The following is a 27,579-nucleotide window of genomic DNA, read 5'->3' on the forward strand; positions in this document are numbered from 1 at the left end:
AGCGAAACACCACGCGCACAAAAATTTGAACAGAAGCACAACAATTTGCATCGAAGACATTTTTTGCACACTCTGCCTGTCAAAAATTAGAGGGAACATTGGTGGCAATGTTGGTTAACTTGCTAGACAGTGGTATCATCTACACATGTTGTGTTGTCTTGTAATATTGCTTACCTTAATTTATTTCAGTGGTTCTTTACCTTTCCCATACAGCACCCCCCCTTAAAACATTTCAGGATCATGCCTCTTATAGCTTCAGGATCACTCCTGCCATCTAGCCATAAAGAAAGAGAGGTGATCATTACTCCCTGGACTTCTTTGCAGCTTTGTTGGAGTTCACAACCTCCAGGTGGAGAACCCATGTTCTATTTTCGCTGTCCTGATGGTCCACTTTAGATATGTGATCTTCTTTGTAAGAGACTCATTTCAAGAATAGAATCAGTAGCCAATAGTGTACAATAACTTTCCTTTCCAGTCTGCAGCATAACCTTCCTTTGGGCCAGCGATATTAGGGATATTCTTACTGGTGTAATGCCCCAACGGTAGATTTGCTATACCAGTGTAAAACGGGTGGCTTTCCTTGATTTTAAACAGGAGAGAAGTGTATTTTGAAGAGGGAGTTGAAAGAAAAGATGGAGATTACATAGTATGTGGTATTGAGAATGACCTCAGGTTCCACTGTATTGTATTATAGATGCCAGGGATATAAGGACAGGCAGGAGGCAAGCTATATTGTACACACAGCTTGTCTCCAGGAAAATATGCTCTTTTTACTTCATTCTCCCACTATCCCTATTTCTTTGTTTCATCCACCCAGAGCCAAGATTTGGACCAGAGACTGTCTTTTTACTGGATCACAGGTTTCAGAGTAGCAGCCGTGTTAGTCTGTATTCGCAAAAAGAAAAGGAGTACTTGTGGCACCTTAGAGACTAACAGATTTATTAGAGCATAAGCTTTCGTGAGCTACAGCTCACTTCATCGGATGCATTTGGTGGAAAAAACCACCAAATGCATCCGATGAAGTGAGCTGTAGCTCACGAAAGCTTATGCTCTAATAAATCTGTTAGTCTCTAAGGTGCCACAAGTACTCCTTTTCTTTTTACTGGATGTTTGTACACCATCCAGAACAATGAGACCCCAGTCTTTTTCCTGGGTCCTCTTGACACTACTGTAATACATATCATAATAATTAATAACAACAACAGTGATTTGGGGGTATCTTACATATTTTTTGACCCTTTGGAGATCTCCTTAATTCAAATTCTGCCCTTCACAGCCAGATTCATGAAAGGACCTCCTATTTATACTGAAGCAGCACTGAACCCCACCCCCTACAGGAAAGCTGTCCCAAAGTGTTTTCTTTTTATCAAAATGGATTATTTCAACTTATGTCAACTGGGTCAGTTCCTTTCTTTGAAGAGATGTAAACATCATGTTGCTTGCCTCAACAGAACTGCTCATATGTCCTTGATATATTTTCAAGCAATTTTTATTTGGATGTAAAGTGTTTGTCGGCCAACATTTCAGCAATATCCGCCTTCCTTGGGGTTTAAGATATTACTGAAGCATTGGCTGATAGCCACTTTACTATCAAATAAATATTGCTTGAAAATATATCAAGGACATATGAGCAGTTTTCTTGAGGTATGCAACATGATGTTTATGCCTGCTTTTATGGGTGTTAAACTAGCTTCTCTGAAGGGGCATTTAGCATATTATACATTTAGCACCCTGGTAATTGTATACATTTTGGAAGGAGTGGATGGACTATATCATCTATGTATCTATATGGTATTTGAGCACCTGCTAACCAGACGTTTGTTTGACAATTTCTTTACCTCACCAGAAATGTCTTTTCAGAGTCAAATTGTATTTATTCAGTCACTGTGTAACAATGATGGCAATTTCCTCTTCCAAACCAGGATAATCTCCTGAAATATGTTTTGTCCTCTGTTTGAAGAGTTCTTTATGCGACATATCTTAGAAAACATTCATGATTTGGTGTATTGAAGGTTCTAGGTTGAAAAGTTCATTGTGTTTCAACAAGAGCTATTCCTTACCAAGAATTTTTATGCCCTCAATCTTATTCTTTACTATTTGGGATCACTGAATGCAGTGGTACATAGTCATAGATTTCAGAAAAGCAAATTTTGAGTAATTAAGGTCCAGAATTCTTCCTGTGGAAAAATCCAGGGAGATAGGGAAGATGGAGGAAACTTACCTCTCAGAATTTCTTCAGATCATTCTGATGAGAGGACAAGGTGCACCACTTGTGGAATGGGCAAGAGTGTGGTCCCCCAGCATCCAGGGACTCTCCAAGATAGGTGCAAGACAGAGTTATCTGCATGGAGGAAGGATTCCCGTCTGGGCTATACAACACATTTTGTGGGGCTTCCGGAGCCAACGATGGGTGAAGGAAGCTCTGTGAAAAAGGCTGCAGCATTTACAGACCATGAATTATCCATAAAAAATGTGAGGCAAATTAACTCAGAAACTGTACCAGGTCCACAGACAATCTGCAAACACATAAAAGGCTAGAGTTATTGAATAAATTATCCACTAGAAATGACTTCCTTAGTCCTAATATGTAGTATACCCATTTTAAAGATGGGGAACTGATGCACAATAAGGTGAAGTTACTTGCTGGCTCAGGAGCTGAGTAACTTCCCACCAGTTTATATTAATTGAGCTCTGATTGAAAGAGAGTTGGCAGAGGAGGCCAATTAACTGAGTAGAGAATACAACTGAGGGGCTCATTGGATTAAAGTATCCCCAGTATCTAGGAATATATAAGCAAACAGGAAGGTAGAGGTATGCAGAACTGGCATTTGCTGCACCCTTCCCCAGAAGTAAGTAGGAAAGTCGGCTATTGATTATAAATATAATATCTAATAAAAAAAGAAAAGGAGTACTTGTGGCACCTTAGAGACTAAAAAATTTATTTGAGCATAAGCTTTCGTTAAATTGCGTTAAATAAATTTGTTAGGCTCAAATAAATTTGTTAGTCTCTAAGGTACCACAAGTACTCTTTTTCTTTTTTGCGAATACAGACTAACACGGCTGTTACTCTGAATATCTAATAAGGCATTGTGGTGGCTGTGGTCAGTTACTGAGTCTGGAAAGTACTTTCAGGGGACCACCCTGCGATACTTGTCCAAGATCACTCATCAAATCAGTGGTAGATCCAGGAAGAGAACCCAAGTCTCCTGACTCCCAGGTCTCTTCTCCAGCTATTAGATAGTACCTTCCCACAGACCCAAAAAAGACAACTAACACAGAGCATTATAACAAATACAGTCTTAACAATGAGCACAAACCCATAGGCTCCTACCAGTTTCTGGTTGAACTGTATCCATTTTTGAGGTGCATTAGCAGAAAGTCAGTCTCAAACTTATAAACTTTCAATATATCAAGTGTATCTTAAATGGTTGTGTGGTAGTTTTATTAGCTTCATTATCACATTCCCTTCTTGTGATGCTTTATGTTAAGTTCCCATGCAGCATGCTTTTATAGCCAGATTAAGAAATACTGCCACTCTTCTGCCTTAGTTTCGGAATCATTCTTGACTGGATGTATTTCTTTGAGTTAGGATTAATTCTCAAACCACATAATATACAAATGATAGGTTATAACCTGAATCCAGAGAATGGTGAAGGCCAGCATTACCAGTCATTTACAAACAAATAAATCTTAATGAGCCCAGAAACAAGTTTTCATTAAATTTCAAACTACAGTTTCAAGATTTTAAGAAAAGCCATGAAAATACATGATAGGTGAGGTGACATATAAAGGCTCATTACACTTCCACTGACTGTCCAGTTTCATTCTTCTACAAAGGATCATCCTGTCTGGTCTTTGTTGCTGCAGTGAGCATGTTGCATTTTAGCGCTATAAAGACCTGCAGTTAACCCTTTGTACAGATGTACTCCTGCAGGATATGTTCAGCATGAAAAGATTACTGCAGCCTCAGTGTTTCTTGCTAGTAAGTGTAATGCTGACCCACACAGGGATGTTAGCAGTAAGGTTCAAACCTGGGACCTCTTGAGCTAAATGCAGGCACCTCTACTGCATAAGCGAAATGATACATTTCTCTTAGCCAATGTTGTAGCAGGCTCATCAATCTCTAGCCGGCCTTGCCACCACTAGAGGGGGACAGAGTGCCACTCCAAGCAAGCAGGAGGTTACATGCTCCTCCTGGGTAAGCAAATGAATTCCTCGCTTCAGAGACTTTGAATTGCCTAAAATCCCTGTATGGGCCACCACTTGTAACTTTTGCACCCTTGTGACCAAGATGGAGTCTGCTCTGCAGGCAGCTCCAGCCAAGAAAAGTCACATGCAGAATGCAGCAAGGAAACTCCCTTCTATCCCAGGGACACTTATTCCACACTCCCTGGAGTAAATACACACACACACACACACACTACAATGAATATAGGAAATGAAATATTTATTAGCAGAGGAATGAATAGAGAAAAACAGAGGGGGAGATAGGGTGAGCTGTAAAACAGGGTTACATCCAACACAAGGCCCCACAGGTCCAGTGGCACTACAATATGAAAGGGCAGACACCGAGCAATGTGTCTACACTCAGAGTTCAGGAGTTCTGGGCAAAGTTCCAATCTGGCAGTGAGTCTTGGGTATTCCTGGTCATCTTTGGCGCCAGGAAACTTTCGACAACAAACGCCTCCAGTGCTGCCTTCTTGCTGCTTTCTGCAAACCCACACAGAGCAATAACCTATCCACTTAGCTAGCTACAGCCTCCCTCCTTATTCCCCCTGAAACGTCACAAGCCCCCAATACTCACAGCCTATACAGCTCTGGACAACAGTGATATTGGTCCAGCTCTGGTTTGTTCTTCTCAGGTGATTCCTCTCAGACATAGTGCTCCTCCTGGCTTCTGTCAGGCGCCCTCAGTCAGCCACTCTGCTCCCCCAAGTTTCAGGCAGGTTCTCGGTTGCTTCACTATGTGAGGGCCTGCTCACTGTAGTCCTTTTGCCTGCAACAACAGATGCACACACCCTGTCGCTTCCCCTCTCTCCACACCCCTGGAACAAGCAGCCCTTCCTCTTCCTGGAACCATCAGCACTTCCTCTGCCTCAGGACAAGGTTTTAAAGGGGCCATGCTCTCTAAACCCCAACGGGGTTACAGTAGCGATAACCAACAATGGCAGGGTAATCGCTGCAAGTTCTCCAGATGTAGGTGAGATATGACATGTCCTCATCCCACTGATAGCAAACCTATGGAGCATCCCTGCACTCAGGCTGTGCCAATTAGGTGTACCTGCAGAGCTGGCTCTGCCTGGAGAATTGGGAGCTTAAAAAGGTGGAGCTGGCACCAAAGCAAAGAGGGAAAGTTTTCCCAAGAAAAAAGGCTGCTACAGACTCCTGTAGCCAAAGGAAACCAGCCTAAGGCAGTGATCAGACCTCCCTTTTCCCTCCCCGTCTTTGTTTAAGGCACATAGACATAGCAGCCCTGAGAGGGTTTCTGGGGACATCTAGTCTCTGTCATTGCCCTGTAACTAGATCTGAGGAGCAGCGCCAGGGACTTGAGATAAACTCAGAAGGGTCTTGGGAGTGAGCTCATCTCCCGTGAGGAACAGTGAGTTTGTCCAGGATTCCAAAGGCGACCCAGGGGCAAGAGACAAAGAGACATTGACTGAGCCCAGGCAGAGAGCTGGCCAACTACAAGTGGTGGGGAATGCAGGCATGATGCCTCCACAGCCCCTGCACAGGGAGGCCTGGCAGAGCCCAATACACCTGCCATCCATGCAGGGGAAGTTAACTGAGATGCGGCCCTGTTACTGTGCTGGTTAGGGTATGGTTCTGGACCCAGGCCTTTAGTTTAAAAGACTAGGAAATCTGTTCCGTAAAACACATGTAGTGTATTGAATAATACTATAGCATACTACAGCATATATACACAATAGTAAAAATATGCACCTTAATCCTAGCTCTATTCTTGTTGCTGTGGGCCCTCTAGATCACAAAGCTAGGGGTTCCTTGTTTGCTGTCATCCATTCAATGTGTGAGAGGAACTGAGAAGAATAAACTAGCCCTTACACTCTGAGGTGAACAACCCCACTGCACATGTACAAATTTAAAAATAAACCTGTCTCTAGGCAGACTTTTCTCATTTTCCCACAATAGCAACCACCTACTAATCATAACCCTTGTATATGAACTCTGTGTCTGGCAGGGCTGCAGTGTCTCACTAGCTATGGTCTCTGCACATGGTCCACGGGTGCAGTTAATTTATTCTACAGCCCGATGAGGATCTGGAGGCATTCCTCATCACCTTTGAGAGGGTAGCATTGGCCTCTCAATGGCCTCTGAAGCATTGGGCACTAGTTCTAGCCCCTACCTGACAGGACAGACATAGCTGGCCTGTCAGAACCTTGACCTAGAGCAGGTTAGGGACTCCCATCTGATGAAGACCACTAATTTAGATTATCTGGATATTAGCAAAGAGACACATGAGCAGCGCTTGAGGGCAGAAACCTGACCCAAAAAGACATGCTCCCAGGTGGTGGGACATCATTTAAAAGAGCTTTGCCGGCAGTGAGGTAGGGGAGTATTGATCTTTCTGTCCTGAGCGTCAGTACATGGCAGCTAACAATGTCCCAAAGGCTCCTTTGGTCTCAATGCCCTTAGTGAAAACCACATTTGAGAGATTAGGAATGGACATGCTGGTGGCTTTAGAGAAGAGATCATCAGTAAACCAGTAAATATTTGTAGTGGTGGACGATGCCACTCACTCTCTGAAGCGCTTAGCTAAGGCAACAGTGATCGCTCCCAAGCTTGTGAGAGTCTTTGCCCGGGAAGGTTTCCCACAGGATATATTGACTGACCAGGAATCCAACTTCATCTCGCAGTTGATGTGTGAGCGATGTTCCCTCGTTCAAATCAAGGCCTCGAGAACATCAGTGTACCGTCCACAAATAGATGGCCTGGTGGAAAAATATAACAAAATATCAAAAGATGTTGAAATGATTTGTCAGGATTGAATCTTGGTGCTGGGACCAGCGCCTCCCATCACTTCTATTTGCCATGTGAGAGGTACCCCAAGCCTCCAGAGGTTTCTCGCCCTTTGAACTGCTCTACAGATGCCAGCCCTGGGGATTCTTGAATGTGTTGCAAAAGGGCTGGGAGGATCCAATACATCATTTAACTACAGGAATATCTTAAGAAGAAGAGGACCTCGTCCAGGCTCAACAGAGGCAAGAATAGGGATATAACCAAGGGGCATACTTACAAACCTTCCACCCCAGAAACAGGGTGTTGCTCCTGTTACCATCCTCTGAGCCAAAATGAATGGCCCGTTGGCAGGGCCCATTCAAGGTGCTGAGACAAACAAGCCCAGTCATTTATGAGATCAAGCTCCCCAGCAAGGGGACAGAGACGAATGTCTATCATGTCAATTGTCTCAAGCCATGAAAGATACAGAAAGTCCTGATAGAACCTTGGCCAGGGAGTCCTGAACTAGGACCTGAGGTAGCTGCTAGCCCAGAGTCTGAACTCATACCATTAAATGAGGCCTTGCACCAGAACAGAAAACCCAGTTGGTACAAATGATCCAAGACTTTGATAAGATGTTTTCTACAAGCCTAGTGAGAACACACATTATACACCATCATTTGGAGACCACACTGGGACAAGTGTTTAGAGAGAATCTTTGACCCTTGCCCAAGAGGATATGGGACACATCCTTAGTAGAGGAGCAGACAATGCTGAGTATGGGGGTCACTGAGGAATCGAAGAGTGACTGGAGGAACCCTATTGCCCTGGTCCCCAAAGCAGATGGCACAGTCCGATTCTATATTGACTTTTGTAAGGTCAGTTCCCTCACAAAGTTTGATAGTTACCCAGTGCTGCAAGTGGATGAGCTGTTAGAATGGTTGGACCCAACACAATATCTCAGACCAGTGGATCTTACAAAAGGCTATTAACAGATCCTCCTGTCTCCATTCTCTCAGGAAAAAACTTCCTTTGGCCATTTCCACTTTAAAACCATGTCATCTGGCCTGCAAGGGGCCACAGTGACTTCCCAGCACCCAATTAATCAAATATCTCCACCCCACCGGCAATATGCCACGGCTTACCTTGGCAACATTGTAATTTATAGGCATACCTGGAAAGACCATGTTTGTCACCAAAGAGCAATATTTACTTTCCTACAAGAGACCAGCCTCACTGGTAACCCCGCCAAGTGTAAGTTGGCCATGACAGAAGTGACTTATTTAGGACAGAAGATAGGAGGAGGTCTGGTGAAACTACTGATACATAAAGTCCATGCATTAAACTGCTGCCCTACACCACAGAGCAGAAGACAGATATGCCCCTTCTGGGACCTGGCAGGATAGTAGCGCTGGTTCATCCCCAACTTTGCATCAATTGACCTGCTAAAGGGCAAAGAAACCAAAAAGGTCAGATGGGACGACCAGTGTGATGAAATTTTTAACAACCTGAAGGCACAGCTGAAATGGGCCTCTGTCCTCGCCAACTTTTGTCACTCAGAGGTGTGAAGAAAACACCTCCCTCAATAAGAAAAGTTGTAACGATGAGAAGCACCAGTATGAACAGCGCTTCATTGGTGGGAGCCACTCTCCCATCTAGGAAGCTATCGCCCTTCATCGGGGGCTGGTTTTATAAGAGCGGCTACACTACGTACTTTACAATGGCGTGGCTGCAGCGGTACAGCTGCACTGTTGTAAGGTGCACAGTGTAGACATAGCCTAAATTAGTTTGTAGATGCTAAGTCCCTTTCATGTCTTAATTGCCTTTACATTATGTATATGAATGTGTTCAGTTAACCTGATCAAAGATGTGAGACGTTGCAGGAAACTGGTAATAGTACCTATGTTGTCTTCAGTTTACCTATCCCTGTTACAATGAATGACCAGCAGATCCCTAATGTAAATTGGTGTAACTAGATTACTTGTGTACACACAGGAAATAGAATGTTAACTTCAGAGTGATGGGTCAGTGTATAGTCACATGCTGTGCTCAAAACACTTGATAGTCTGTCTCAGCTATAAAAGAGAAACCTCAGGCCTGATCCTGCCATCTCTAGTCTGCTGAACTTTAAACAGTTACTTGGAATACCCTGGAAAGTGCATGGAAAGATGCTAACAGATTCTACAGCTAAGCAGCCATTTGGAATATACCCTTTGGAATGATTCCAGAGAGATTTTGTGCAAACCAGCAAACGCCCCATAAATACTACAAATATGATCTAAGGACTTGCAATCATTTGTAATGTATATGATCTTTTAACCATTCAATAACTCTCTTTTCTTTTATTAATAAATCTTTAGTTAGTTTACTAAGGATTAGCCGACAGCATGATATTTGAATAAGATCTGAAATATATATTGACCTGGGAAAAAATGTCTGATCCTTTGGGATTGGCAGAACCTCATGTATGGTGAATTGGTTTTTCAATAACCTCTCATCATATAAGACCAGTTTGTCTGGATAGGAACCAAAGACTGGAATGCCTAAAGGGGACTGGGTTTGACTTCTTGTTAACCAGTGTGATGCTGCTACAGAAGCTCTTTTGTTACGGTTTGGTGACTCTAATAATAGAATAACTCACCAGTGTCTGGGGTATGCCTGCCCTGTTTCTTGTGGTCTGCCCTGAGTGCGATATCCTCAGTCCAATCTCGGCACCAGTCACAGTGGCTACACACTGTGAAAGACTCAGACCCCAGGATTATGTGCTGGTGTCTGGCACTCCAGGCCTATGGCTTCTGGATGCAGCACTGAACTGGAAAGGAGCATGCAAATGCAGATTTTTTTCCCTGAGAAATTGGGGCTGGAAAGATGCCTGAACACGAAACCTTTCTGTCTTGGGGGACAGGGGAAGTATGTGATAGGACACACCCCCATCCCACTGACAGCAAGCCTAATAAGCATCCCTGCACTCAGGCAGTGTCAGGTGCACCTGCAGAGCACACACTTCCTGGAAAATGGGCACTTAAAAAGGTGAAGCTGGCCACAAAAGCAGGGGGGAAAGTTTGCTCAAGAAGAGAGTGTGCTAGAGACTTCTAGGTAGCCTTGTCGCCAGTGGATCCCAGCCCAAAGTAGTGACTAGTCTTCCCTTCCCTCCACCCTTTGTTTATGGCAGACAGACACAGCAGCCTTGAGAGGGGTTCTGGATGTCTGCTCTCCGTCAAGGCTCTGTAGCTGGACCTGAGGAGCAGTGCCAGGGATTGGAGATAATTAGACTCAGAAAGGACCCTAGGAGTGAGTGCATCTCCTGCAGGGAGCAATGAGCTTGCCCAGGGATGTGGACCCAGGGGCAAGAGACATAAAGAGATGATGATCAAGTCCAGGTTGAAAGCCGGCCCACTGCACTTGGGCACCCTCTTTCATTGCTGCAAATAGATCTAGACACGGACAATGCTCGTTTGCCATGCAGTGAAGCTAAGAGCTGAGTACTGCACCTCCAGTATACATGGGAAATCCTGCTCCCATTGAAATCAGGGACACAAGTCTCAGAGACTTGAATAAGAGCAGGGGCACGTCCTTGATCCTTGAAAGGCAAAATTCTGCTCTCTGTTACGCACTGGAGGCCAACTCATATTCTGCCCTCCCAATAGGCATATGCTTCTCATAGACATCAGCAGGAGTTCCACACACAAAGGGAGCAGAATATCAGCGTCAGGTGCCACCTTGGGAAGGCAGAATTTTGCCCTTAGTGAGGAAAAAGAAAAGAAAAAGGCTTTACAAAGCATCTAGTAAGGTCTGACTGCCTTCCACCTAATGATCAACCTCCTTTGGATGAGCTTTGCAAACCTAAAATAAAGGCCTGATTTTGCAAGGTGCTGAGCATCCTTCACTTCCATTGCCTTTCCTGGCAGCTGTAGACATCTTGGAATCAGTGCCTAAAATCACTACCCTTTGCTCTTCATGCTCTTCATGTTTTGTTCCTGTTACTTTAAGGCCAACACCAGCTGGGATTTTTCAGCATGGCCTACAGCCGTCCTGCCAGTAGCAGTTAGCAGGTGGTATCACTGAGATAGTCACATATAGAAAGCTGTGTAAGTCATAGATTCATAGATTCATAGATACTAAGGTCAGAAGGGACCATTCTGATCATCTAGTCTGACCTCCTGCACAGCGCAGGCCACAGAATCTCACCCACCCACTCCTATGAAAAACCTCACCCATGTCTGAGCTATTGAAGTCCTTAAATCATGGTTCAAAGACTTCAAGGAGCAGAGAAGCCTCCCTCAAGTCAACCATGCCCCATGCTACAGAGGAAGGCGAAAAACCTCCAAGGCCTCTCCAATCTGCCCTGGAGGAAAATTCCTTCCCGACCCCAAATATGGCAATCAGCTAAACCCTGAGCATATGGGCAAGATTCACCAACCAGATACCCAGGAAAGAATTTTCTATAGTAACTCAGATCCCATCCATCTAATATCCCATCTCAGGGGATTTGGCCTATTTACCCTGAATATTTAAAGATCAATTACTTACCAAAATCCCATTATCCCATCATACCATCTCCTCCATAAACTTATCGAGTAGAATCTTAAAGCCAGATAGATCTTTTGCCCCCACTGCTTCCCTTGGAAGGCTATTCCAAAACTTCACTCCTCTGATGGTTAAAAACCTTCGTCTGATTTCAAGTCTAAACTTCCTGGTGGCCAGTTTATACCCATTTGTTCTTGTGTCCACATTGGTGCTGAGCTTAAATAATTCCTCTCCCTCTCCTGTATTTATCCCTCTGATATATTTATAGAGAGCAATCATATCTCCCCTCAACCTTCTTTTAGTTAGGCTAAACAAGCCAAGCTCCTTAAGTCTCCTTTCATAAGACAAGTTTTCCATTCCTCGGATCATCCTAGTAGCCCTTCTCTGTACCTGCTCCAGTTTGAATTCATCCTTTTTAAACATGGGAGACCAGAACTGCACACAGTATTCTAGGTGAGGTCTCACCAGTGCCTTGTATAACGGTACTAAAACCTCCTTATCCCTACTGGAAATGCCTCTCCTGATGCATCCCAAAACCGCATTAGCTTTTTTCACAGCCATATCACACTGGCAGCTCATAGTCATCCTATGATCAACCAATACTCCAAGGTCCTTCTCCTCTTTCGTTACTTCTAATTGATGCGTCCCCAACTTATAGCTAAAATTCTTGTTATTAATCCCTAAATGCATAACCTTACACTTCTCACTATTAAATTTCATCCTATTACTATTACTCCAGTTTACAAGGTCATCCAGATCCTCCTGTATAATATCCCGATCCTTCTCCGAATTGGCAATACCTCCCAGCTTTGTATCATCTGCAAACTTTATTAGCACACTCCCACTTTTTGTGCCAAGGTCAGTAATAAAAAGATTAAATAAGATTGGTCCCAAAACCGATCCCTGAGGAACTCCACTGGTAACCTCCCTCCAACCTGACAGTTCGCCTTTCAGTAGGACCCGTTGCAGTCTCCCCTTTAACCAATTCCTTATCCACCTTTTGATGTTCATATTGATCCCCATCTTCTCCAATTTAACTAATAATTCCCCATGTGGCACGGTATCAAATGCCTTACTGAAATCTAGGTAAATTAGATCCACTGCATTTCCTTTATCTAAAAAATCTGTTACTTTTTCAAAAAAGGAGATTAGGTTGGTTTGGCACGATCTACCTTTTGTAAAACCATGTTGTATTTTGTCCCATTTACCATTGACTTCAATGTCCTTAACTAATTTCTCCTTCAAAATTTTTTCCAGGACCTTGCATACTACAGATGTCAAACTAATTGGCCTGTAGTTACCTGGATCACTTTTTTTTCCTTTCTTAAAAATAGGAACTATATTAGCAATTCTCCAATCATTCGGTACTATTCCTGAGTTTACAGATTCATTAAAAATTCTTGCTAATGGGCTTGCAATTTCAGGGCCAATTCCTTTAATATTCTTGGATGAAGATTATCTGGGCCCCCTGATTTAGTCCCATTAAGCTGTTTGAGTTTCGCTTCTACCTCAGATATGGTAATATCTACCTCTATATCCTCATTCCCATTTGTCATGCTACCATTATCCCCAAGATCCTCTTTAGCCTTATTAAAGACTGAGGCAAAGTATTTGTTTAGATATTGGGCCATGCCTAGATTATCTTTAACCTCCACTCCATCCTCAGTGTTAAGCGGCCCCACTTCTTCCTTTTTAGTTTTCTTCTTATTTATATGGCTATAGAACATTTTACTATTGGTTTTAATTCCCTTTGCAAGGTCCAACTCTACTCGACTTTTAGCCTGTCTCACTTGATCCCTACATGTTCTGACCTCAATTAGGTAGCTTTCCTTGCTGATCCCTCCCATCTTCCACTCCCTGTATGCTTTCTGCTTCTTCTTAATCACCTCTCTAAGATGCTTGCTCATCCAGCTTGGTCTACAACTCCTTCCTATGAATTTTTTCCCCTTTCTTGGGATACAGGCTTCCGATAGCTTCTGCAGTCACATCTACTTGGTTTGCTTTCATGAATCTTCATGGTTAATGACCTGATTCAGTGAGTAAAGATGAATAATTCTCATGTTTGCTGAGCAGTAAAGGGCAAATTTATCTCATCCCTTTGCTGCAACAGGATATCATGCAGTGAGCATGGAGGCCTGGCCACCCATCCAAAGCATGCTGTGAAATTCTGAAGACCAAACTTGACTGTTGGCTGGTTGGCCATTTACTATGTGGAGGAAGCGATAGCATCCTGCGATCTACCAGCTTTCTACTGAACATCCTCTACAGAACAGAACTATAGTCATTGGCCCATAGTTTTAGAACCCTGGGGATATAGCCTTGTTCTCTGTTTCCTGTACTAGATATTATACAGATGCAGCATTTCACCCCAAAGATGACAGCTTTTCAGTGATGGCTAGTGTAATTCCAATATATCACTTAGCTATATACAGAAAGTAGTTGCAAGACTTAATTAATTAATGCTTGTAACGTGCTTTGGGATCCTCAGAGGGGAGGTGTTATGGATTTCAAAGCTTAATATATTCATATTATGTCATATTATTATATGATTATTTATGCTGATACATTTTTATCAGTTTGGCATGGTGCACATCAGCACTAAGTACGGCTGCAGAATTTGTAGCCAGCCAGCCTGTCATTTCCAAGACCAGACTTGATTTATGGTCTCATTTCCTGTTTTTCCTCCCACTGCTCACAGACCTTTTCTTTCCTCTCCGTGGTCCATTTATTAAATGTAGAGTTGGAAACACAATTAGAATTTACTCAAGTCTATAATATCTGACTACTAAATCTTCAGAAGAGTAAAAATTCTTCCCAACTTCCATCTTATCCGCATTGCCTGTTGAACTGATTAACTCAGCTTTATTTATTGACTGAGTAAAAAAAAAATTGTCCAACTCCAAGCAATAACTATGTGAATAATTCTGAAATGCCTCAGCATTGCTAAAAGACCACAAACCCAAAAGCACAGGGAAAAATGCCTTCTTGGCATCCCATAAGTACTGATGTATGAAGCTGAAAACCTGGAGTGTCGTGGTGTTAAGCACGGATACAGCAGGTGGAACAGATAAGGTTCAAAAGAGAGGGGGAAAGCTATTAGCTGTGGATTATGGGAAGGTCCCTTCCTTAGTCAGTGCCAGCAGAAACTAGATACTGATTTAATTTGAGTCTGTTTCCTCTGCTAAGTGTCACTTTGGGATGCTAATTTGAAAATATCAACACGTATAAAAAATCGTTGTATTTAAGCGAGAATTCAACCTTGTTTTTCAGAGGTGCCATACATACATCATTTTGTGAAACAAAAACAAAGGCAATGGCCAAAAACAAAGACATAGCTCCAAAACAGTTGAACTAAAATTGTGGGGGAGGCCCATGTTTCTTGTAGACTTTTTGTACACAGCTCACCTTCAGCAAATGGATGCTAAAGCAACAGTCAGGCCAAATACAGTCAAAAGGTAGGTTTTCTGCAGAAGAAGCATTTACAGACCTAAACCCAATAACATTTCTATTATATTTATGTCATACATTTTTAACTAAACAAGGAATTCCATGTGGTGCTTACAACTATACATTGCAGCATTATGCTAGTGCATGAGAACTAGAGAGTGAAAATGACTGAAGACCAATTATAAATAAAAGTGACATTGACCAATTGATTTTCATTGTCCAACATCTCCAGATACTGGCGTGATAAGTATACTAGTAAAACACATGGGGGGCCAGATTCTTATCTCTTACCCTTGCAATCGTTTGACTTCAGCAGAGTTACTCCTGAATTGCCCTGGTGCAGGCGAGATCATAATTAGTCCGAGGGAGTTGTCTTGTCAGTAGCTAAAAACTGCATTATACATTTCTGGGGGAAGGATTCTATTCCATCCATAGACTATGTTAATGCCTGTTTACCATAGGAAAAAGCTGTTTATAGAGTAATTCTCTATATGAAGGTCCTTACACCAAGCTCATCACCGTGGTATCTGAGTGCTGAGATTTCCATAAGACTTGTGACACAATATAGAAGCCCTGCTTGGCATTCTAACTATCCAGGGACCCAGTCTTTGATGCGCTGGGGAGAAGGGTGGAGAGCATGTTGTGTTTTTCTAAATGCTTTGACTATTTTGAATGCTACATTTTGTTAACAAAAACTTTTTCAATATGTATTAAAAAGACAGGCAGCTAAGAGAGCTGGGCAAACTATTCTTAGCAGATAGTTTATTCAATAGATTTAGCCCTATTTTTCCTTTTGGGGTGATCTTCACCACTGTGCAGAATGCCATCTGAATGAATTACCTACAGCCAGATCATGATAGTAACACATTTGTTTGTTGTTTGCAGTTGTTCCATGGGCAATTCTGTGCGTACGTGATGACTTGGGAAATTTCGTCCGTGTAAAACTGATGAATCCTGGTTGATTTTATGAAATTTAAGAACATAAGAATGGCCATACTGGGTTAGACCAAAGGTTCATCTAGCCCGGTATCCTGTCTTCCGACAGTGGCCAATGCCAGATGCCCAAGAGAGAATGAATAGAACAGGTAATCATCAAGTGATCCATCCTCTGTCGCCCAGTCCCAGCTTCTGGCAAACAGAGGCTAGGGCAGGGATCGGCAACCTTTGGAACGCAGTCCGTCCGGAAAATCCGCTGGCAGGCCAGGACAGTTTGTTTACCTGCAGCGTCCACAGGTTCGGCCGATCGCAGCTCCCACTGGCCGTGGTTCACCATTCCAGGCCAATGGAGGCTGCGGGAAGTGCTGGCCGCCACTTCCCAGAGCCCCTGTTGGCCTGGAACGGCGAACTACGACCAGTGGAAGCTGCGATCAGCCGAACCTGCAGATGCTGCAGGTAAACAAACCGTCCTGGCCTGCCAGCGGATTTCTCTGATGGGCCACGTGCCAAAAGTTGTCGATCCCTGGGGTAGGGACACCATCCCTACCCATCCTGGCTAATAGCTATTGATGGACCTATCCTCCATGAACTTATCTAGTTTTTTTAATCCTGTTATAGTCTTGGCCTTCACAACATCTTCTGGCAAGGAGTTCCACAGGTTGACTGTGTGTTGTATGAAAAAATAGTTCCTTTTGTTTGTTTTAAATCTGCTGCCTATTAATTTCATTTGGTGACCCATAGTTCTTGTATTATGAGGAGTAAATAACACTTCCTTATTTACTTTCTCCATACCAGTCATGATTTTACAGACCCCTATCACTTCCCCTTTAGTCGTCTCTTTTTCAAGCTGAAAAGTCCCAGTCTTATTCATCTCTTCTCATATGGAAGCCGTTCCATGCCCTGTTCTGTTGCCCTTTTCTGAACCTTTTGCAATTTCAATATATCTTCTTTGAGATGGGGTGACCACATCTGCAGCAGCATTCAAGATGTGGGCACACCCTGGATTTATATAGAGTCAGTATGATATTTTCTGTCTTATTACCCATCCCTTTCTTAATTATTCCCAACATTCTGTCCGCTTTTTTGAGTGCTGCTGCACATCGAGTGGATGTTATCAGAGAAACATGTATAACTGAATGCCTCAATGTATATTGATTCAGCCACATGATAGTGGAGTTTACGGCACATACCTGGCAGCTCTGGGCTAGGGAGGTATGATAGGAACAACGAAGAATCATTAACCTGAATAGTCTTCCATTCAGGTAGACACACCCTAGGACATGGTAGTCAATAGGCAGACTGATGGCCAAATCCAGATGCCATCTGCTTTTGAATGGACTCTGAAATCATTTTATTTACGTATTATTATTTTTTATTATTGTTATTTTCTTTGGAGTCTGGACCTTGACTATACCTTGACCAAGAAATTTGGACCTTGACAATAAATAATTGACTGCCCCTGCCCTAGGACAAGGAGACAGCAATAGCATACGGGAAAAGGGTTCTCCCCAGGTTGTCTGCAAAGAGCGGGTATGGAGCAATGGAAAATCCCCAGCAGAACAGAAGGAACAAAGAAACAAGGTGTTAGAAGTGTCTGTTAAAAAGAGGCATGCTCACTGAGCTAAGGTGGAATCTTTTGACCGCTGGGCCTGAAAAAGTGAAGAGAAGTTTGCAGCAGAGACTCCACAACCAGGAATGGAAAACTGAGCTAGAGGAGCGAGACCCAGGAAAGACAACCCGAGATACCTCAAGGCACCAACCAAAATGCAAGGAATGCTCAAAAGTGGGGTGGACTCTGAGGGAGAGAACTGCATACATGTTTATGATTTTTCAATAGACCTGCATATCCCTAGTGCTGAGTAAAGTGTGATTGGTTTACACTGCAATCTGTATCTTACTTGCTTCAACTGTCAGGTGTCCCTGAAAGGCAAAACTACAGACAAAGGTACCCAGGAGTAAGGAGCTCTTGGGAGGATATGCTAGTATGACTGGGGTATCTTGGAGGGTAAGCACTGGTCATGGGAGTCCAAGATAGCTGGACCACAGGGTCTCATTTCCTACAAGTGATAATAGACAGAGCCAGAGACTGTGTCTGGAACACCCCTCCCCCCCCCCACTGGCCAGCTCAGAGCACATAGATCCAGCACAGGCATGCAGACACAATTGTGTGGTGAGCATCCAGGAGAGGGAGCTCAGCAAGGACTGTGATAACACACTTTTTAGATTTCAGAGTAGCAGCCGTGTTAGTCTATATTCGCAAAAAGAAAAGGAGTACTTGTGGCACCTTAGAGACTAACAAATTTATTAGAGCATAAGCTTTCGTGAGCTACAGCTCACTTCATCGGATGCACTTTTTAGACTATGGGTTGCTTCCATACTACTGGCTCTAAGGATTCATTCTTTGCACTGTGTGGTTGATTGGGTGACCAGATAGGAAGTATAAAAATCAGGACAGGGGGTGGGGGACAATTGGCACCTCTGTAAGACAAAATAAAATCAGGACATCTGGTCACCCTATTGGTTGGTCACCTCAGTCACATGGTATTGTTTCTTTTCCCTGATTCAATGATCTATGATTTATAAGCAGGATAATTTCCTTTCTTGTTTGCAAGGTATCTGAACATTTGTGACTATTCAACAAATCTACCCTGTGAATAGAATCAAAAGTGTTTGAAAAGGGCCATAAGTGTTTAACACAGTAGTTCTCAACCTACAGGCTGCTTGCGGTCCAAGCAGCACACAGCCATGGTCCATGTGACATCCTCAGGGCAATACAGGTAGTATATATATTGTGTGGATGCAACCCACATAACAGACAGAACTGCATATGCAGCTCACAATGGTAAATAGATTGAGAACCACTGGTTTAACACATTAGCAAAGCATGTGTCATGTTGCCTGTAGTGGCAGGTGCTCTAGGTGATAAGAGCCTACTACTGCTACCACTAATGGAATTACTCCTCTAACTCAAGTGGCAGAGGTCCTTAGGGCAGTGTAGAAGGAGCACCATTGCCTTCTGAGCACTCCCTTGTGGCTGAGTGTGGCTCTGCTGTGGCCTGCCTCGGTTTCCCCTCCTGAATGAGGTAATAATGAGGTCACTTACACAAACCAATCAAGGAGAAGCCAAACACTATACTTGCTTCTTTGAGTACTTGCATATGTCCATTCCACAGTAGATGTGCGCGCCGCCCGTGCACAGTTGTCAGAGAACTTTTTTCCCTCAGCAGTACCCATCAGGGTGGCTCAGGCACCCTCTGTTGTCACCCACCTCTGCATGGAGATATAAGAGAGTGGAGCCACATCCAATATCCCTCAGTTCCTTTCTACCACCAGCAATGGTTGTTGGAGCACTTCCAGACTTCTTGTGGCAAGTACTTCCCTCACTCCTTGTATATACCTTGTTCTTCTTGGATGTTATTTAGTAAGGTAAAGGGTAATTTAGTTAAGTTTTAAAATTAATTTTTCGTCTTTCTGATCAAATTCAAGATTCAGGGCCAGGACTGGAACAATGCCTCACTCTCCAGCGTTAAAGTCCTGCCGATCGTGCGATAAGCCGATGCTGGTAAGTGAAATGCACCGCACCTGCCTGAAACGCTTGGGAGAATCCCACATTAGTGTCCCCTTTGTAAAGGATTCAAGCCTCACTGAAAGAAAGATTGAGTGGCCTGGCTCAAGTGATTGCTTATGGAGACAGCACTTTTCCCTCCCACCCCCCCGCATCAGCGCCATCGCAGCTGATACACGCTCCAAGTTCTCTGGCTTCAGAACGGAGCAGCCCACCAGACATGGCTACGGCTTCTCGATCTTTTTCACTGCTGCGGAAGATGAGGCTCGAGTTCAATGGTCGAGTTCAATGGTACCAAAGTCAGCTACAGGCAAAGTCTCTAGAAGAGAGTCTGAGGAGAGGCGCTCCCTAGAACATTTACCAACCAAAAAGAAGATCATTGCTGTCAGAAGTTGTGCCAGGTCTGTTGAGGCCAACCCCTGAAAAATCCTCGCATCATGGGCAGGAATCATTACCTCTACTAACCATTCCCGGGGCATCTGCAAAAGATCTGCTTAGCCTCTCAGTACCAGTATCCCTGGTGGTACCGCAAAGCTTCCAGTCAGTACCAAAGCTCCTACAGCTCCTACTACATTACATCAGGAGCATGCAGTACCGTTACCTCCCATGCTTTTTCACGAGCTGGTGCAGTCAAGAGGCAAACCAGCAATGATATCCCTGCTACCTCCATCACTGGGCTCTGACTACCTAGCCCCAGTTCTGAATGGCTCTGCTCCTCCGTTGTCAGGGGACTCAGAGTCTTCTTATTCAGACTTGGAGGTGCGCTCTTCTGTGTCCCATCCTAGACAGGGAGCATACCCTGCCCTGGGTCATGCAGCAGTCACAGCACTGGTCTCCTTCTAAGAGCCCAGATAAAACTTAAAAGTCCCAAGACAAAAGTCTCTAGGTTCCAGCTAGCTCCTTCTGCTCTTCTCTGATACCTGGAGAGCTCTACCATCATTCCCCTGCTTGTTCAGGGTCTCTCTCGGCCTCCCTGCCTTCCATTTACTTAGTGAGTTAATTATTCCCAGGTGGACATGGCTTGGCTCATTCCCTTTAGTGTAACCTGGGTATCTAACTCCCCTAAAGGGCCAGCCCTGTGACAGGCAGCGCTGCAGATCAGGATTCAAACTGTGCTGACCACCTCCATGTGAGGTGGTTACAAAAGTGGCAACTGAGCCAGGTCTTGAACTCCCGTGAGTCGCAGATGCTTGGGATAAGTTTCACAGGGGAAGAGTGTATATCACATCCCCCTTTAATAGATGGTCCACTAGTGGCTAATAGCTTACTTCTGCTACAAGTTAATGGAGTTACTCCATTGGCTTACACAGAGGACTGTGCTGAAGTAGTTAGGTTCAGTCCCTACTGAAAACCCACATGGTGAGAGGAGCCATTACAAGAATACTTCCACAGTGACTGCTCTGATTAGTATGGATTCATGATGCTTTCCATGAAAAGTCCCATGAGCAAAATGTCACTCTTCCAGCTGTGGGTGAACAAGCAAATGAAAAGAGATGTGGATAGCAATGAAGTGAGTCTGCAGATTTAATTGTAATATCTGAACACATTTCTTTCTGTATTGATAACCACCCTCCAATAGGTGAGGAGATAGACAGCAATAGACATAGATGGCTAGACTCAGGAAGGGGAGCCTACAGTTTATAAAGAGTGAAAAGTAAATTCAATTTTTTTTTACTATTCAGTTTTAATAATCTAAAGTGTTTTACTAACATGGGGCAGTAAACCCTTTCTATTTCCATGCTTTTTTAGAGTCTGACACTGTCCCTTTAATGCAGATAAAGGTCTGCATTAAAGTATCCTGGCAATTATAGGCCAGTAAGCCTAACTTCAGTACCAGACAAATTGGTTGAAACTATTGTGAAGAACAGAATTATCGGACACATAGATGAACACACTATGGTGGAGAAGAGTCAACATGGCTCTTGTAAAGGGAAATCAGGCCTCACCAATCTATTAGAATTCTTTGAGTGAGTCAACAAGCATGTGGACAACGGGGATCCAGTGGATATAGTGTACTTGAACTTTCAGAAATCTTTTGACAAGGTCCCTCACCAAAAGCTCTTAAGCAAAGTAAGCATTCATGGGATAAGAGGGAGGGCCCTCTCATGGATCTGTGACTGGTTAAAAGATAAGAAAGAGTGTAGGAATAAATGGGCAGTTTTCACAATGGAGAGAGGTAAATAGGAGAGTCCTCCAAGGATCTCTACTGAGACTAGTGCTGTTTTCATAAACGTATTCATAAATGATCTGGGAAAAGCGGTAAACAGTGGGGTGGCAAAATTTGCAGATGATACAAAATTACTCAAGATAGATAAATCCAAAGTTGACTATGAAGAGTTACAAAGGAAACTCACAAAACTGGGTGACTGGGCAACAAAATGGCAGTTGAAATTCAGTGTTGATAAATGCAAAGTAATGCACATTGGAAAACATAATCCCAACTATGAACACAAAATTATGGAGTCTAAATTAGTTGTTACCATTCAAGAAAGAAATCTTGGAGTCATCGTGGATAGTTTACAAAAAACATCCACTCAATGTACAGCAGCAGTAAAAAAAGCTAACAGAATGTTAGGAATCATTAGGAAAGGGATAGATAACAGAAAATAACATAATTCCAATATGTAAATCCATGATATGCCCATGGCTTGAAAACTGCATGTTGTTCTGGTCGCCCCATCTCAAAAAAGATATATTAGAACTGGAAAAATACAGGGGAGGGTAACAAAAATTATTAGTGATATGGAACATCTTCCATATGAGGAAAAATTAAAAAGACTGGAATTGCTAATATTAGAAAAGAGATAACTAAGGGGTGGTATGATAGAGGTCTATACAATCATCAGTGGTGTGAATAAAGTGAATAGGAAAGTGTTATTATCCCTTCACACAACGTAAGAAGCAGAGGTCAGCCAAGTAAATTAATAGGCAGCAAGTTTAAAACAAACATGAAGAAGTACTTCATCACACAATGCACAGTCAACCTGTGGAACTCATTGCCAGGGAATGTTGCGAAGGCCAAAACGATAACTGGGGTTAAAAAGACTTAGATAAGTTCATGGAGGATAGGTCCATCAATGGCTATTAACCAAGATGGTGATGAACGCAACCCCACACTCTGGTGTTCCTAAGCATTTGAGTGCCAGAACTGGGAGTTGACGGCTGGGGATAGATGACTTGATAATTATTCTGTTCTGTTCATTCCATCTGAAGTATCTGTCACTGACCATTATCAGAAGACAGGATACTGGGCTATATGGACCATTGATCTGACCCAGAATAGTCGTTCATAGAATCATAGAATCATAGAATATCAGGGTTGGAAGGGACCCCAGAAGGTCATCTAGTCCAACCCCCTGCTCAAAGCAGGACCAAGTCCCAGTTAAATCATCCCAGCTAGGGCTTTGTCAAGCCTGACCTTAAAAACCTCTAAGGAAGGAGATTCTACCACCTCCCTAGGTAACGCATTCCAGTGTTTCACCACCCTCTTAGTGAAAAAGTTTTTCCTAATATCCAATCTAAACCTCCCCCATTGCAACTTGAGACCATTACTCCTCGTTCTGTCATCTGCTACCATTGAGAACAGTCTAGAGCCATCCTCTTTGAAACCCCCTTTCAGGTAGTTGAAAGCAGCTATCAAATCCCCCCTCATTCTTCTCTTCTCCAGACTAAACAATCCCAGCTCCCTCAGCCTCTCCTCATAAGTCATGTGCTCTAGACCCCTAATCATTTTCGTTGCCCTTCGTTGTACTCTTTCCAATTTATCCACATCCTTCCTGTAGTGTGGGGCCCAAAACTGGACACAGTACTCCAGATGAGGCCTCACCAGTGTCGAATAGAGGGGAACGATCACGTCCCTCGATCTGCTCGCAATGCCCCTACTTATACAACCCAAAATGCCATTGGCCTTCTTGGCAACAAGGGCACACTGCTGACTCATATCCAGCTTCTCGTCCACTGTCACCCCTAGGTCCTTTTCCGCAGAACTGCTGCCGAGCCATTCGGTCCCTAGTCTGTAGCGGTGCATTGGATTCTTCCATCCTAAGTGCAGGACCCTGCATTTATCCTTATTGAACCTCATTAGATTTCTTTTGGCCCAATCCTCCAATTTGTCTAGGTCCTTCTGTATCCTATCCCTCCCCTCCAGCGTATCTACCACTCCTCCCAGTTTAGTATCATCCGCAAATTTGCTGAGAGTGCAATCCACACCATCCTCCAGATCATTTATGAAGATATTGAACAAAACGGGCCCCAGGACCGACCCCTGGGGCACTCCACTTGACACCGGCTGCCAACTAGACATGGAGCCATTGATCACTAACGTTCACTATCGTTCTTATGTCTTAAGGGACCAGCAAAAATGAGTTGCCTATTGAAGGCTGTTTATAACTAAGAATCAAAGAGATTGTACTGTAGGCCTCAGAGAGATACAAGGGGAGATTCTGGTGGTCATTTAAAATAGAGGATTGGCTATTGGAGGTCATCCTCTGAGTGGCTTCACTGCACTTGCATTAGTAAATACAACACTGGCTAAGGCTGCAGCACACAGCAGAGTTCCAGTTGCTTCAGCACAAAAGCAGAGGAATTGAGTATTTAACATCAATATCAGCAGAACTGTTTCATGACCTTCAACAGGACCTGGCCCCCTACTGTGTTATTCATCAGCAAAACTTGGCTGGGCTGGGGAATCATTTCAGACACACTCAAACGCCTCCTGTGGAGAGCATCAAGAGCTTGGAGACTTAACAGTGATGAGCCTCACGCCGCCCATGCCTGAGTCAGAAGGGCTGGAAGCTGCGCTCTCAGAAGCTGCTTTTGATCAGAAACATGTTCTGTGCTGACGGAGACAGATCCACTTGAAACAGTTTCAGTTCATATTCTGACCCATCTTCCCCCCGGGTCACTCAACCCCAGCCACCCAAAATAAAACAAGAACCTTCCTTTGGCTGACATGTGTCATTCCTCTCTGGAAACCCCTCCTCTGGCTCTGTATAAACACAGGGTAGCTGTGGCTGCTCATCAGGACTGGGAGCCACTTGTTTAGAGGGCTACGGGGGGGGGGGGGTGTCACATCAAGGAGCCTGCAAGTCCCTGACTGCAGCACCAGGAGCCCTGTCCCAACCTGGGGTTGCTCAGGGGAGTGCAGAAAAGGCGACCGAGTGCCCCCCCCCAGCTGCTCCACTGTTAGCACCTGCACAGTCCTGAAAGACGGGGCAAGATTATGCCAATGAATTTGCTGCACCTCCAGGACCCGTCAACCCCCCCCCCCATTAGTCTTACCCTCTGCCTCCCTGGTCAGAGCCTACCATGCAATAGTTTCTACAGTGCAGCTTGAGAAGACAGAGCTTTGCTACAGAATATGCCGGGGGGGGTTCTGGGGACTTTTTGCTCAAAGTCCAGCATCATGCTTGTAAATCATTAATTGTCTAATTTTGCCTGTTGTGTTTTGAGGGGCCTTATTGTGTTTTGAGGGGCCTTATTGAATTTTAGGACCTTGGTATTCAATTGTCACCCAACTGTTGGGCATCCTTCCTAAACAGTATTTATTAAGCCACCACTCAACCTCTCTCTCAACTCACTTCTGCTGGGAAGCCCACACCAAGGGAACTAGCTAGAATATTAATTAGAAAACTTGGTCCCCAACTCTATTGGGGAAAAATAAAATCAATAGTTCTGTGTTCTAAAACTGCCTGAGGCAGGAAAGATTTCATTCTTCAAGAGTCCTTAATTTCATGCACCCATAACAAAAATGGATTTAGCAGCAGAATTGTTTCTAAACAGAATATTTCTCACACTTTTCCCCTGAGAGACCAATGATGCTTTAACTGAAATGAACTGTATTTCTTCCATCTCATTGTAGTAGCTTTAAACAAGGCTCCTCAGAAAACAATTGGAGAAATACTCCTGTTTGCCATCTAGGGTATTTTACATGCACTGATGTTTATTTTACCAGTTGTTTAGAATGCAGCAGGTAGACTTTTAAAAACCATCTCTTCAGCTATCTGGGATACAAATAGACTGTAATAAATAAAGATGGGAGTAGCAATTAAGAGGAGAGAGGTGATTTTACGTCCATATATAGCACCGGTGACACCAATAATGGACTACTGTATCCAATTCTGGTGTCTACATTATGGAAAGAATGTTGAAAAACTGGAGTGGTGCAGAGAAGAACCACAAAAATTATTTGAGGGCTGGAAAAAAGGCTGCTCAATCTGGTTAGTTTATCGAAAAGAAGACTGAGAGATGACTTGATTATGATGTATAAGTACCTTCACAGAGAGCTCATACCGGTTACTAGAATCTAGAAGAGAAAGGCAGAACAAGAATCAATGGTGGAAGCTGAAGCTAGACTAATTCAAGTTTGAAATAAGGCACACATTTTTAACAGGGTGATTAACAATGGAACAAACTATTGAGGGAAACTGTGGATTCCCCATCTCTTAATGTCTTCAGATCAAGTCCGGATGCCTTTCTGAAAGATACGCTTTAGTCAGGGCCAGTCTTAGGGAAAATGGTGCCCTGGGAGAACTTGTATTTGGTCACCCTTTCTTTGAAAGAAACCCAAACTGTACTGCAAGAGACATCACTGCCTAAAGACTGACAGATGGTTCAACACTGCACCTGCAGTGACTCACTGGATCCAGCAGGCCTTCCCTCGAGGAGAGCCAGGGACTATCAATCAGTGAGCATGGGGAGTGTGACAGTGGTGGGCAGTTCCAGCTGACCCCTGGCTCCTGGCAAGGGGGATATTTAATTTGGGATCACACAAGGAGCTCAGCAATGCGTGCTGGCCTGAAGCAGTGGCAGGGGCAGCAGAGCAGAGTGGGCAGGTGGGATTCCAGCCCCTCTGCGGGGGCAGGAGCAGTAGCCGCCAGGCGGAGGCAGAGGAAGAGGGGCTGCCCTTGCTGGGAGCATTGGGGCCTGGTGCAGGGCTCCTCAGCCAGGACTGCCCCTTTCTGTAGCAGCCCGCAGCTCGTGCCTGGATGTGCTGCCATGGCTCCCTCCCCATGCACGGAGCATGTGTTAAAGTTACGGAGGCCCTCCAGAGACACGCCTTGCTACCATGGGAGGGAGAAGGGGCAGCTTGCCTGGATCCTGGGCTCACTGGGGGCTTGGGCTCACTACGGGCTGTTCTCAGAGAGGGGGTGCATTTGACACCCTCTTGACCACATCACCCACCCATGAGGCCAGGCCTGTGAATAACCTCTGCTGAGGCAGATACATGGGAGTCCCTAAACACCTGACACAACGGGTATGTGAGGGCCCAGCCACTTGCCAGAATGGGTGGCTATGTACGGGGTGGGAGGCTGGTGTCTGCAAGAACAGATAAGTGGCTGTCCATCTTCTGGGATGAGCACAAGGGGGATAGAGTATCACCTGCAGGGATGGGTGTACTGGGGTCTATAGTGTATCACAGGACAGGCGTGTGGGGTTCCTGGTGCCTGCTAGGGCAGGTTTCTTTAATAAATCCATGTGTATGTTTTCTCTCTGAAAGCCCACCTCCGTGCTATTAGATAGTCAGCAAAAGGCACTGTCATTGGATCATAAAAATTGCTGTACCAGGACAGACCAAACAAAGCCTCTAGAACCTGTTATTTTGTCACCAACAGAGGTCAGCGCTGGGTGCTTCAAAGGAATAAGACAACTGTTTGTGCTATTTAATACCCGGGACAGGAATTCCTTCCTGACCAATTGACAACCCTGGAAATGAGAATCTGGAGCCCACTGTAGTTTTATCCTAACTGCTGTCAAAATTGTTTGACACACCATGCGCCCCAGGGGTTGCCAACATAAAAGGGGGAAAGACCATGTCTCTGGGAGGTAAGATACGTTCAATATCTGCTCAGGCAGGGGCTGTGCTACAAATTTGGTATTTGAGTCTCTTCTATCCAGTGATCTTCATGGGGATTACTGCAGATGCTGTTGTCATAAAGCTGGGAGTGATGGTGCAGTATCAGACCCGCCCCTCCCAAAGGAAGGTGACTGGGAGCCCAGCAGGGCATCCTGAGATTGGCTGCATTGGCCTAGACTGCTCCACTCCCCCAGCTTCTCCTTTCACATTCCTCTTCTCCCTGCTGCAGGCCCGGGGAGTCCTTTAGGAATCATTTGGCTGTGAAGCTGGTGTGCTGCCACGGGCGACATTGAGC

Source organism: Dermochelys coriacea, chromosome 1, assembly GCF_009764565.3.
Source record: "Dermochelys coriacea isolate rDerCor1 chromosome 1, rDerCor1.pri.v4, whole genome shotgun sequence".
Lineage (NCBI taxonomy): Eukaryota > Metazoa > Chordata > Testudines > Dermochelyidae > Dermochelys > Dermochelys coriacea.